This window comes from Arvicanthis niloticus, chromosome 29 (assembly GCF_011762505.2).
Source record: "Arvicanthis niloticus isolate mArvNil1 chromosome 29, mArvNil1.pat.X, whole genome shotgun sequence".
NCBI lineage: Eukaryota > Metazoa > Chordata > Mammalia > Rodentia > Muridae > Arvicanthis > Arvicanthis niloticus.
This window is the reverse complement of record NC_133437.1, coordinates 334,995-349,153: the sequence shown is the minus strand read 5'-3', so window position 1 is coordinate 349,153 and position 14,159 is coordinate 334,995.

The window sequence follows — 14,159 nt, the reverse complement described above, 5'->3', positions numbered from 1 at the left end:
ATAAAAGACAATATTTAATTGAGGTTGGCTTACAGATTCAGAGGTTCAGTCCATTATCATCATGTCAAGAAGCTTGGCACTGTCCAGGCAGCCATGATGCTGAAGGAGCTGAGAGTTCTACATCTTCATCCAAAGGAAGCCAGGAGCAGACTGTCCTCAGACAGCTAGGAGGGAAGGTCTCAAAGCTCACTCCCACAGTAACATGCTTCCACAAATAAGGCCAAATCTCCTCCAATGGGGCCATACCTTCTATTAGTGCCACTCATTCGGCTAAGCATATTCAAACCACCACACCTACTGTTCTTTATCTCTATGTCTCTTGGACCTCCCTTCTTTCTCTCTCTGGTAAGTCCCCTCCATTATCTTTCTACCAGATGATGTGACCAAGGAGGCTCTCACTAATACCTAGCTAATAATACCATGCTTTCAAACATCCAAATTTTTGAGCTATATAAGCATATTTTCTCTATTTGGTTCCTAGCTTCAGGCACATTGTAACAGTAACATATAACAGGCAAGTACATGGGCCCTGGAAATTAGAGGGGTTTTTTGTTATTGCTCTAAAGAGATGGGCCATGATTTATGCTAAGGGCTCTCCTTTTACAGAACAAAACTGAGTGAGACTTGGGGTATAAAATGAGCAGTTATAGGATGAGAGAAAATTTTAAGATGTTTTGATTTCAATCACTACATTCATTTTAGCCACATGGATGGCTTTGATAATCAAGGAGTTGTGTTTCAACATTAGGGTCCCCTGGGGCATTTGAAAATCCCCCTTTGCCTTTTAGCTCTGGTGACTCACTGGCCTGAATGATGTCAAAGACTCTCTCCAGGTCTCTGGAGATTGGCTCAGTTATAATAGCTAAGGCAAATTCAATTTTTTTGAGTGGCATAGTTGAAGGTAACAGAGAACATCAAAGCCAAGTTGATAATTGAGCCTTGGTAAAGCAGTATGCCCACAGTGCCCGGGAAGCTACAGTTCTTCACAAAGAGACAGATAATGGTGGACTTTGGAGAGAGCACATTCCAACTCTTCAAGTAGTGCCTGGAAAAGAAGAGTTATAGGTAACAATTGATTTATGCAGGTAGCCTTGCCTATGGGAGATGACTATAAGACCTGGAGCCATCTACAGACCACTGCATGGGTTCAAAACAAGACAGTTACTTTTTCTACAATGTCAGAAGCCATAATGGGATAAGCTAATAATTAGCAGGTGATCATTCTAAAATGTTTGCCTTGAATTATTATGTAATCTGCAACAAGTGAGCCCTCATTCAGCAAGGCTGTGAGGGACTTATTTTAGGAAAGATTCCTGCTATTAATATGCTTTTCCTATTATTATTATTTAACATATGTAACAATCACTAAGCAATATCACACCCCTTTGGAGCAGATCTCTGCAGATCCATGAAGATGTAGTGTCTTGTAGACAAATAGACGACTTCTTAAGTCTTGATGATGATCCTATAAGAATTCCTAAAATTATATCAATGATTATTAAGCTCTTTTATAGTGGGACTGCTATTAGGTCCCTTTCTGACAGTCAAAACTGCAATAAGAACTCTGCCAATCTCCCAAGTGTCATCAGTTAATTGCCCTTAGATAGTAACCAGACTTTCTCCTGCTCAGAGCACATTCCAAGAGGTTGTAAAACAATTAACCAAAGGTCACTAAAAGAGAACTAACGACTTATTATAGGTGCTAGGACAGAAGATAAAATATTGCCTGGGTGTATCTATACAAAACTTCACTAATTCTTAATTATAGTTTTATAGCTCCAGTGAACCTGTGGAGCTAGACAGGTGATGAATGTTTAGCCAGATAATTACTCCTAATGGATATGCATGTAAACATTCTCTGTTGTAAACTTCTATTTCAATTTATGATTTGATTATTGGTGTGAACTTCTAATGAACTTTGTAACATGTGACCATGTACTCTGAAAGATGCATAAGTACTAAAGAAAAAGACAAAGAAGGAGTAGTAGTGAAGAATGAAAAATTATAAAAATCATTTTTATAGAATATATACATATATAGATGCCTTTCAAGTTCTTTTAGGGACATGGAAAATTTTCTCTGAGACAAGCCAGGCCAGTTCCAGGAACTGGCTGTAAGGAGTGAAAGTCATTCAGGTGGTAAAAACACAATGACAGGACTGTGGCTTTACAGCTGGAGCTAGTGAGAATAAATAGTTGATAAATGACAAGGTAGGGCAGTGACTTGGTGAAACCACATTTTTGAGAAAATGATTGTACTGGGTAATTTCCATGGCCATTAACCTTTTAGGGTCGGTTTCTTTGGAATGTATCACTATTCTCATGTTATGTATCCTTGGCAACCTCTCGCCCCCTCCCCACTCCCCTGGTTTGTGGTTTTGCTCTTTAAAAGACCCGGTACCCATCACTCAGTGCCAAATCTTGCTTTCTCTTGCGAGAGAGCTTGAGGTTTGACCGCCGGCTTATTTCCCTAATAAACCTCTGCCGTTTGCATCCAGGTACGGTGTCTTGCGAGAGTTCTTGGGTGGCCACGATATCCCGAGGTTTGAGTAAGGGTCTCCCTAATTTGGGGGTCTTCAGTAGGAGTAGCATTAGTTGTAGTAGCTGTGTAGTCGTAGTTAGTTAGCCTTTATCCCTTCTTTTCCTTTTCCCCTGCCTAGAATTATTGCCCTTAGAACTTTTCCTTTATTAGAATTTTTTTCCTTTTCCTCACTTAGGACCTTTCCACGCTTCCTCTTAGATAGTTTTCATAGGAAACTTTTTACACTTAGTACTAAACTCTATAATAAATTCTTTAAGTCTTTTTCTTCCTGTGACCTCAGACTAACAGGCATTAAGTTAGAGCCCTGCAGTTCCTGCTGAGATAGAACAAAGGCCACATTGCCTAATCTTCTGCTGTTAGGCTACAGGTGTTAACTACCTAAGCTTGCAGTTTTTTACCCTCAGAAAAAGTTTTTAGGACTTTTTAGAAGTTATCATCAGCATTTAAGTACAGGTAAGAGAGTCAGAAAGCCCTGAGACCCTCAGACTTTAAAGCCATCACCAGAGTCCTACTCTGTGTCCCTGTCACTACCCTCTCCAGGCCAGGAGGCTCTCAGCACTACAAAAAACCCTAGATCTAATAACACCTCCATGGCTTAAGGGGCATTCCTATTATCTATACTTATTGTGTAACTATTTGTTTATCTAATGATGTCAAGTCTAGGGGCAACTGTTCAGATCCAGGTCAACTGCTCAGAGTCAAGCAAGGAGTTAACTATTACATTAAATATTAGACCTGTCAGAATCCACATCATATTTCATTCCATGTTTTCTGCATCTTCACACTGAGCCACCAATAGCAGTTTTCTTCCTGCTTATTTAACAGGTGAAGTCATTCTACTCCAGTTCTTTGCATGTGGTTCCCTTGTATATGGAATTCTTTATGTGACACCACAGACTCCATGGCTAGCACTCTTTCCTGTGCTCTGCAACCCTGATTCACCCAATTCACCATTTAAGTGCTTGGTAACAAGAAAACCAAGTTCACTGCCTGTGAGCAGAGGCAGCTGTGAGAAACTGTGTTCAGCTCTGCCATGTGACATGCTGCCCACTGTGGGGAGGAGGGTCCCACCATCAAAACAGTGGCAACTCCTTCCAGGTTAAAGAAAACCACAAGAGTCTGAGAGAAGGAGCAGGTCCTCAAAAGATAAGCTCGTTTTGGACAGGACTGCTGCTATATTCGTGAACTCACAGCATCTGGGGTTACCTGCACAGGATTAAGCCAGTCAACAGCCCTTTCTCCTGAAAAAACTTCTTCAGCCAGCACCTGAGATTCCTGAAATGCTTCCCCATGCTAATGGGGCATTCCAGGTACCCTAAGCCATCCTGGATATCCCTGTCCTTAGTCCTCCAAAAAGTTATAAGCCTTCGATCACCCTAAGTAACGTGGACTGGCCTACTGACAAGCAGATCCTAGTGTGGTCATTCACAATACATTTATCACAGGGCTTCTGAACCCTAAGTTCCACATCTCTGCTCCCACTGCCCTTGAGTGGTTTCTACTGGCCAAGAATCTACAAGAGCAGGGAGACCTACATTTTCTGTTCATTTATGTCAGAGGTTGATAAACTATTTCTGTAGCCCCATCCATCTGGCCTACACTTGGCTTTATCAATAAAGAGGTTATACATTGCATTATGAAATGAATCCTGTGTCTTTCTATTTATCCTCCATATCTGCACAGAGGAGAGGAATGTCTCCTTTTCCATATTAACCTATATTGTCTGGAGCTATGGCTGATGTAGGTGAATAAAAAAAATATTTCTTAAAAGAAGGAAGAAACATGGCTGAAGATAAAGCTCAACATTTAGCAGTAATAGTTACTCTTCCAGAGGACATGGACTTAGTTTGTAGAACTCACATGGTGGCTCATAACCATCTACAACTTCAGTTCCAGAGGATCTGATGCCCTCTTCTGCTTCACTGGACAACAGGCTTGCACATGGAATACATACATACATGAAGACAATATAGCCATAACTGTAAAATAAAAACAAAACATCTTCTAAAAAATAAAAGAAAAAGATTAGATATACTAAATGGGTGAGGCAGTGCACATCTATCATTGTAACACTTGTAGACCAAGGTAGGAGAATTGTGAGTTTGAGCTGAGGCTAAGCTGCATAGTGAGACTCTGTCTTAACAATAAGATTGTTGGGAAAGAGCTCAGGAAAACTCATACTGTTCTTTCAGAGGACTGAACTTTGGTTCTCAGCACTGGTATCAGATGATTCATAACCATCTGTAATTCCAGCATAAGGAGATAAAATGCCTCTGTCCTTTTTGGGCTAACTAAAAATAATTTTTAAAAATAATTTTTAAAAATAACTTTAAAAGAAAAAAGAGCAGTAGGAAGAAAGAGATAAAGCCTCATGTGGCTCAAAGGTGCAATGTCAACACGTAGAAAGTTGAGGAAATAGGATTCCGAGTTTAAAGCTACCTTGGGTGGTAATACCAAGATCCTATCTGTAGAAAGAAAAAGGACATGCTTTATACCATGTCCCTTTTAAGGAAACCCACTCCAAAGGCAGAGTGTAGAGAGTAACAGAGAGTCCAGTCTGGAAAATAGCAGGGCTGAGACTAACAGGATTGCCATGGTACATGCTGAGCCACATCTACAACTGTTCATCCAGGACTGTATAACAAATGTGGATGCCCAGGTAGAAAAAGCAAGACAACCAACTAAGACACAAATGTCCCCATAAAAAGAGGCAACAGAACAGGATATCTGCTGGGTAAAAGTTCAGGGGACAGGTTACTATGACTCTGCCTATGATTCACTTGTCCTAATCTAATGGTCATGATGTTTTTTTCTTAGAACCAGAGATTCTAAGACAGTTTTTGTTACACGATCTAGTGTACTAATATAATAGACCACCTCAACTGTCCATTATTAACAATTTTAAAAATGTTTTAAGTAACCTTTTTAAAAAGTGTTTATCACCAATTAAACTTTTAAAAAAAAAAAAAAGAGGCAACAGACAGACATACCCTAAACAGAAACTAAAATATGAAGCCCTTTTGGAGCCATAGGGTAGACAGTATGAGGCTTCCTACTCACTCTCTTGAGCTTTAGATATTGAAAGGTGGACCAGGTATCCCTAAGATACAGCACTGCCAGCCCAGTCCCATGACTCCTTACGCTGTTTTACTCACACACCTACCTCCACAGTTGTCTTTGTTGAACTGAAAGTACAACAAGTACTTGACAACAAATCCTGTTTCCCCTCTGAGTATCCTCAGGATATAGCAGGAGAAGGCAGTCTAGGGGAAACATTCACACATACGTTCCTTTTCAGTGCTTTTCATTCCCTTGCTACCTCCCCACCCCTCCAATTTTTTTGCTTACTCTGAGTTTTTCTCTCCTTCCAATCAGACTGAAGGTTGCCATCAATGGCTGCAAAGATAGGATAGGGCAGCATTCCTTCTTCCACTTGCTTCTTTAGGCTGTACAAATTCAAACCCTTAAGCTTTGGAGAAAAATGTACCACCCAGACTGATTGGGGTAGAAGCACATTGTTTAGAAGAATAGGTTTTGTCTCTCCAAATTGGGTAGAATGGTTGTACACTGTGCACCTAGTCCTGGAAGTCAGAGGACAATCTACAGGAGTCAGTACTTCATCTACCATGCAGGTTCCATGAATCAAACTTAGATCTTCAGGCTTGTTTGCAGTGTCTTTCTTCACTGAACTATCATTACAGCCCTCTGTTCTCTCTTTTCAGTATAGAGAATAAGTGACACAAAACTTTTGGCCCAAAATGCATCCTGTCTACAAGGAATATAGTGAGTGGGAATGGTGCAGAGACTTGAGGGAATGGTCAAACAATAACCAGCCTGACTTGAGAGCCTTCCCATGAGCAAGCACCAATCCCTGACACTATTAGGAGTCTAGCATGGCTGTACTCTAAGAGGCACAACCCAACAGCCGACTCAGACAGATGCAGATACCAATAGTCAAACAGTGAATGGAGCTTGCGGACTCTTATGGAAAAGGTAGGAGAAGGATTGTGGGTACCAAATGGGATAAGAACTCCATAGGAAGACAAACAGAGTAAACTAACCTAGATCTTTGTGGCTTTTAGAGACTGAACCACCAACTAGAAAGGGACCCCTACTCTCTCTCAGAGGAGAAAGAAAGGGAGATGGAGGAAGGGTTGTGAGAGGCAGTGAACAAGCAGGCACATTGAGTGGGATGTTAAGTGAATAAATTTTTAAAAGCAATAAAACACAAATAAAATAAAAATTTTAAGAGAGAAGAGAGTAGACGTAACAGACAGGATATAAAGAAATTAGAAAGAAAGAGAGAGAGGAATGTGGGAAGGGATAAGAAGAGAAAATAAATATACAGTAGGTATCTGGTCCACTTTGACATTTCTGAATAACATCTGTTCCACTACAACCCAGAGTGCAAGAAATTCTAACAGCATCATGAGAAAGTTCCAGTTTCTTTTCTTATTTTATGCCAATCTCAGAGTTCAGGCTGTCATTCCCTCTCATTTCTAAGAATTGGACAATGCTCAACCCAATCTAATCAAACTGTAAAAATCAAAGTAATCCTCTGGAGAAAGAACTCATTTCAGAATGACTTCCCACTGCCATCCTGACTCTCTTATTAGGAATGCAGCCATGATGCATTCAATCTGGTAGTCACAGACATTTGGATAATAATAGCCATCTGATGTGAATTGAGCAGATCAGGTGATGTGCTCAGACAATCTGAGGTTGGATCCTGTAGCCAGATAGCTGGAGGGTCTGCAGGTGTCCACAGTGGTACTCTGGGGCTGGGGAAAATATTTCCTACTAAGAAAGTGGAGATGCAGAAAACTCCATTCTTTCTCAGGTAAAAAGCAAAATCTGAATATAAAAAGAGAGGAAAGTAAATTCAAGAAAAGAAAGGACCAATGAGACAGATGGAAAAACAGGTTCCTTAGAACCTCTTGGCTTTACATGTTCCTAGATGTTTCCAATAATTTCTACCTATTTTACTGCACAAAGGAGTCAGAGCCTGATTCTTCTTCTTACAATCAATCAGCCCTGAGATATTTTTAGACTGGAGGTAAAAGTTCTAAGTGCCCAGATTTGGATGATCTGAAAGATGAGATTGGTCAAGCTGTTTGGAATCCCACATGCTCTACTGGGAATGACTTACTTCTCTGGTTTACCTCCAAACAAATAGGCCCAAAAGTCAGTCAGGGAGTAATTGTCCCTCCTTGATGTCTAAATGACTTTTTTCAGGCTCTCATCAAAGTCCCACTCATTCTCCTCATACAGATGTTTCAGCTCTTTTCCCATCCCTTCCATATCTCCATTCTTTGTATAGAATGAAGACAGTGCCCTGGAAACAAAGAAAAGTGATAGGCTAGTGATCAGAATTTTGGGCCATGAAGGTTAAAGAGTGGATGAGCCAGGATGCCATTGATTCTATTTCCCTGATGACAAAGCAGGGAAAGATGATTAACTGTCAAGAAGGAAGTTAGGGATGGTAAACAAGGACTGGAGTACATGGACAACTGAGGCAGTCTCTATGTGATTCTTCTACTTAATACATAGGCCAATGAGAACAAGATAGAAGAAATACATCATTATGTAATGTTAGAATTCAAGACTGCTGCTCTTCCCATCTTACAGACTAGGACACCTACTAACAGCATAGTCTCTGAAGATCTATTAACATATTTCCAAGTTCCAGGATCTCTCACCTAAGGAACTTAGTTTACACTGAAGACCCACATCCTGCTCCCCTACTGTTTCCAGGAGAGTCAGACTGGCTGCACCCTGTCTCATGGTGAAACCTTCCTATGAGATCTATAAGAAGACTCTTGCATGTGAGTCCTGACTTCTATTCAGAGCTCCCACCATATTACCTGTTTCAGTCCTAGGTCCTGAACTTTGCTAGTATCTGTATGTCAATGGCATTCATAAATGTCAGTTTAAACATTCATGTGTTTGAACTGGGACTCCAGTTGGTGGCACTGTTTGGGGAAGTTTGGAACCTTCAGGAAGTAGAACTTTGCTGTAAAATACATCACTGGGGATTAGCTTTGAAGCTTCATAGCTTTACCTCATTTCTCTCTCTTTGTGTTTGGATAGAAGATGTGATCTCTCATCTTCCTGCTTCAGCTCCCTGCTGCTATGCCTTAACCAAAGCTACAGACTCTCTCTTTAAAGCTTGAAACCCAAATAAACTCTTCCTTTTATAAGTCACTTTGGGCATAGTATTTTATCACAGCAACAGAGAAGTAACTGATATAGGCACTTCTAACAATGTTCTAACCCCACAATCTAGTCAGTGTCCCCTTGAATCCCACATCTGGGATTGAATCCAATCCTACACAGGCAGATAGTATTTGTTTTTCAAATGAATATCTGTCAAATATGTGACTGTTACATCATTTTTCTATCTTGGTTTCTATTGCTGTAATAAAATGCTAACCAACCAATTTTCAAAGCAAAAGGTTTATCGGGCTTACAGGCCAAATTTTAGTCTATAGCTGAGAAAATATAAGACAGTGATGTATTGTAAGATATAAGATGAAATAAACTCTTCACCGCCCCTCCCCCCAAGAAAGATAAAGCAGAAACTCTGGCAGAGTAGGAATAGATGAAGTGTCCATGAAGAAATGTTTCATCTCCATAGCGTGCTCAGCCTGCTTTCTTATATAATCAGGGACCAAAAGCCTAGGGGTAGCCCTGCCTGCAGTAAACTGGGTCCTCGAACATCAAACATTAATCAAGAAAATGCCCTCAAAGACCTGTCTACATGCCAATCTGATGTGCAATTTCTCGGTGAATCTGCTTCCCAAGTGATTCTGGTTTGCGCTGAGTTGACAAAGAAACCAATCAGTACAATCATCTTCATAATTAGCCATCAAAAGTAAAAATAGGATTAGTCTCAGTTTAGAGAGGCACAAAGAGGCTAAGCATCTTCCTCCGGGCTCACACAAGTATTGAAAGGGAACTGAATTTGTTTTCAGATAACTTACTATCTTAACACTTTATTTCTTTATGTGGTGATCTTATATAAACAAATTGAGAGCATGGCTAGATGGGGAGAGGTTTTCAAAGGGGAACTCCTTATCAGTTTTTACAAGGAAATTTGATATCAGCTGTTTCAGTCAGTGTTTAAGATTTTTTAAAATTTGCATCAATGTATATGCTTGTACCTGCAGACAGATAGCTATATATAAGCACATGGGTTTATATGCATGTGTGTGTTTTGTACACATATTTCTATTTCTGCATGTACATATGTGTGAGGGTACCCTCAGAAGCCAGGAGATAGTGTCAGATCCTTCAGAGCTAGTGTGAGTGTGTGTGTGTATGTGTGTGTATGTGTGTGTGTGTACATGTTTCTGTCGGTATGCACATGCATGTGAGGGTGCTCATAGAAACTCAGAGTGTCAGATCCTTCTGAAGTACAGTTATGGATGTTATGAGCCTCCTGAAGTAGATGCTGGTATGTACATTCCAGTCCTCATGACTGAGCAGCAAGTGCTCTTAATCACCAAGCTATGTCCCCAGCCCCATTAGTCAGGTAGTTTTGACAAAGCAACCAGAATAATTAATAAAATGGAATTAATGTGATTGAGAATTGGCTCTCCATTTGATTTAATTTTATTAACTTGAATTTAAACACTGGCATGCCATTCCATTACTGGGAAGCTGAAACACATGAGAAATGAGCTTGGTACCAACAGTTCCTTTTACACATGCATATTCTTGTTATCACACAATGAGACTCATGCATCAAAACAGAAATGTGATGTAGACATAAAATATGCATCAGAGCCAGCAGGATGGTTTGAGACAGTTTGTGGGTAAAGGCATTTACTACTATGCTTAGCCACCTGAGTTTAATCAGTAGATCCCTGGTATAAAGAGAGAACCTACAGTTCTTCTCTAACCTCCATTTGTGTGCTGTGGCACATATATGCACATGAACATATACATGTATGCTCAATAGATAAACATAATAAAAATATTTAAATTATATATCAGCTTTCAAAGACTTGATCTGACAAAAGAAATGTAAAGTATTTGATTAATTACTTGTATGGTGAAATACTCATGAGCCAAATACCTGAAGAAAAGAATCATTTTTCTTTTGAGTGTAACCTATACCCCAGAGGATGATGCCTCACCCATGTGCACATGGAAGTACTAATGAGACTGAGTCATAATAAAAGGCGGGGCATGAAGTTGGGAGGGAGCTGTGATCAGGAAGGCCTAGGGTAAGTGGGTAATGAATATGATAAACATTTACTATATAAAAAATATGCACATACATAATTTTCAAATGGCTGAAAAACTGTTATTAAAAAAGAAAATGTACCATTACAATTAATGTCGCTGTATCCTTTTATGTCTTCAATAGGGCTTTTAGAAAATCAGAAGAGACAGATGTGACTCAAGTTATATTTCTATTAGATAGCTCTGTATGGATGCTTTCTCTGTCACAGAAACCCTGTACTATTAGAAATGTAATCCTCCTGATATCCCAGGAGACAGGGACACACAGATGTGACAGATGGGTTAATACTAGCCCCAAATAATTCACTGTTAGGGTTATGGGAATGCTGTTAGACTGCAAAACCTGCCTCTTATTCCCCTACAGGCACAAATATCATGCTTAAGCTTTGAGAAGAAAGTCTATACTTTCTATTTCAATAACACCTATGAAGTTGGTAAGAAAGAAGTATGGCTCAACCCTAGCCAACACAGAGATGCAATGTAGTAGATATGTAGTACATGTCTGTCTGTCTGTCTGTCTGTCTGTCTGTCTTTCTCCCCTCCCTCTTTCTCTCTCACTCTGTGTGTGTGTGTGTGTGTGTGTGTGTGTGTGTGTGTGTATGTGTGTCTTTGTGTGTGTGTCTGTGTGTTTCCATGTGCATGCATGGGTGAAAAGGAGCACAAATGTACATATGTACATCCATGTTGAAGCCGAAGGACAATATTAGGGGTCCTTCCTCAGATGCCATCCACCTTGGTTTTTGACATGGTTTCTCACTAGCCTAGACCTCACTGATTTTTATACAATGCTAATTGACTAGTTAACTCCAAGGATCTACCGGGCTCTACCTCCCTTGTGTTGACCTCACAAGCATCTGCCACAATACACAGCTTTTTAGACTATGGATTCTGGGAATCAATCTCTGGTCTTGTACTTGGAGTTTACTGACTAAATTATCTTTCTAGCCCTTGGGATGAGTTGTGATCACCCAGGAGACTCATCTCTTGGTGGCCTGAAAGGGCATTTCAGGGAAGTAGGAAGATACATCAAAAAGTTTTTCAATCTTCCTAATGCTGCACCTTTTACTACAGTTCCTCATGTTGTAGTAACCCCCAATTGTTGCAGGACCTTTCCTGCCCACTGTATTTGCAGTGGAGCTCTGTGATTGGGCAGTAGAAGAGGTAGGTGGAGCTAGAAGTTGGGAAGAGGAAGGAATGAGAGAAGAAGGAGGAAAAAGAGAAAGGAGAAGCAAGATGGAGGAAGATGTATGAGTCTCTAAGAGTCTTAGGTAGTTATTCATGTCAAAAGGTTAGATATTGGGTTAACAATTCTAATTGTGTGGGCATCTTATGTATTGAGTATTTGCTAATATATAAATCCAATGGATAATCTTTAAGCATTAAGAGTCTTCTTTCTATCCGGTACTGAAGTTGTTATATCTACCACATGGGGGTGGCAGATATTCCCTGGGTTTAGGGGCATGGACTCCATGGAGCTGATCGTCGAGGCAACAGCCCTACTGACTTCTTTTGTGTCCCAGCCTGCTAGTTAGCCTGCAGCAGCCACAGAGCTTGCCAGAGCTGTGCTGCTTTTTCCAAATACCTCCCACTACACCCAATCATAAAATTGTTTTTGTTGCTACTTCATAACTGTAATTTTACTACTGCTATTAATCACAGTGTAAATATTGTTGGAGATAGAAGTTTACCAAGGCATTACAACACGCAGTTCAGAACTGCTGGCCTAGAATGTGGAAGGCACGAATCCATGGGCTGGTGTCTTGGACTGAATGAAAAAGATAAAGTGACCAGATCACCAGAATTCATCTCTTTATGCTTCTTTCTTTTCACCTTTGTTTCCATTTTTTTTATTAATGTACACATATATCTGTGTGGATATGGGAACATGAGTATGCCTGTGACTGCAGAGACCAGAAAGTGTAAGATTCCCTGTCAGGTCAAAGCCACCTGACATGGGTGCTAGTAACTAAACTCAAACCTTCTGGAAATAAGGTAAGTGCTATCTCTCCAACACCTCTCTCTGCTCCTGAAATGAAGATACAATGTGACCAGCTGTCTAATTTTCCTGCTTTCATGCCTTCCCTCCATGATGGACCATAATTGATGGAACCAAAACCACATTTCCTTCCTTGAATTACTTTTGTTGAGTATGTTCTACAGCAAGAAGAAACAGTAACTAATACAACAGGTATGTCTTTGTAGGAGCTGTCTTGCCATTAAGTACTACATTTCTGCTATCTGTTACCTCCACCATTCAGTCTCCATAAATTTACTTCAAAAGCATCTGTAGTTTTAACTATTACTGAAAAAGTACCAAGAATATTAACAATGTTTACCATAGGCTAAAACTCAAGAAATGAGGAGAGTGATTAACAATGCCTTGGGCTCCGAATCAGGCTATCAGGTATAAGAGCTTCTGAGCACATTGGAATAATAAAGTCCCACATAGATTTAACACAACAGTCTCTCCTATGGACTAAAAGACCATAAGGGGCAATATACACCAACCTAAAATGTAAACACTGCCCTAGAACTTGTAAAACCCTAGAAATGAGGCAGCAGGAGAGTGAGAAGCAGGAGATAAATGGAGTAATAGGTTGATATGAACAAAAAATTACACTATATGTGTCATATAAATATAACAAAAGCCCTTCTGTTGTACAATTAAAACACTATTTAAAATGTAACTTTAGACCAGGGAAAAGGATGAGTAAATAAGAGGGCTTACTATGCAAGTATGGGAACTGAGTTTGAACCAGCTTTCATGTAAAAAGTATGCATGGATTAACATGCTTGGAACTGTAGAACTGTAGAGCACACACAGGTGGATACTATAGCCAAGTCTGTGAGCTTTAGGCTCTTTAAGAGGCCACGTTTCTCAGCAATAAGGTAAAGACCAATAGATGAAGTCTGCCTTGTTCTAACCTCAACATGTCTCCACACAAGCATGCACACCCCACACATCCCAACACCACACAAGCAGTGACAAATCTCTGGGTGTCTGTGACAGTGTTTACAGAGACATTTAATAGGATGAAAAGACACCATTTGAATAAGATCATACCATGTCCCAGGATGGACCCAGACTGAATAAACAGAACCAGCACACCTTCCTTCACTTCATAGAGGGCCCTTTCTGCCATGACAGGCAATGTTCTCAAGCTGAGAACCAATGTAAACTTTTCCTTCTTTAAGTTGCATTTGTCAGGTATCACACCATACAGCATAAAATAAACTGTCATCTGTTCATTTAAGAAAAGGAAAATCAAAGGCAGCATGTATTTGGTGACTGGAGGAAGACATCATCTCATTTTAATAGTAGAAAACATGGTGTATCCTTGCATCCAAACTCAACACTTACCAAGTTG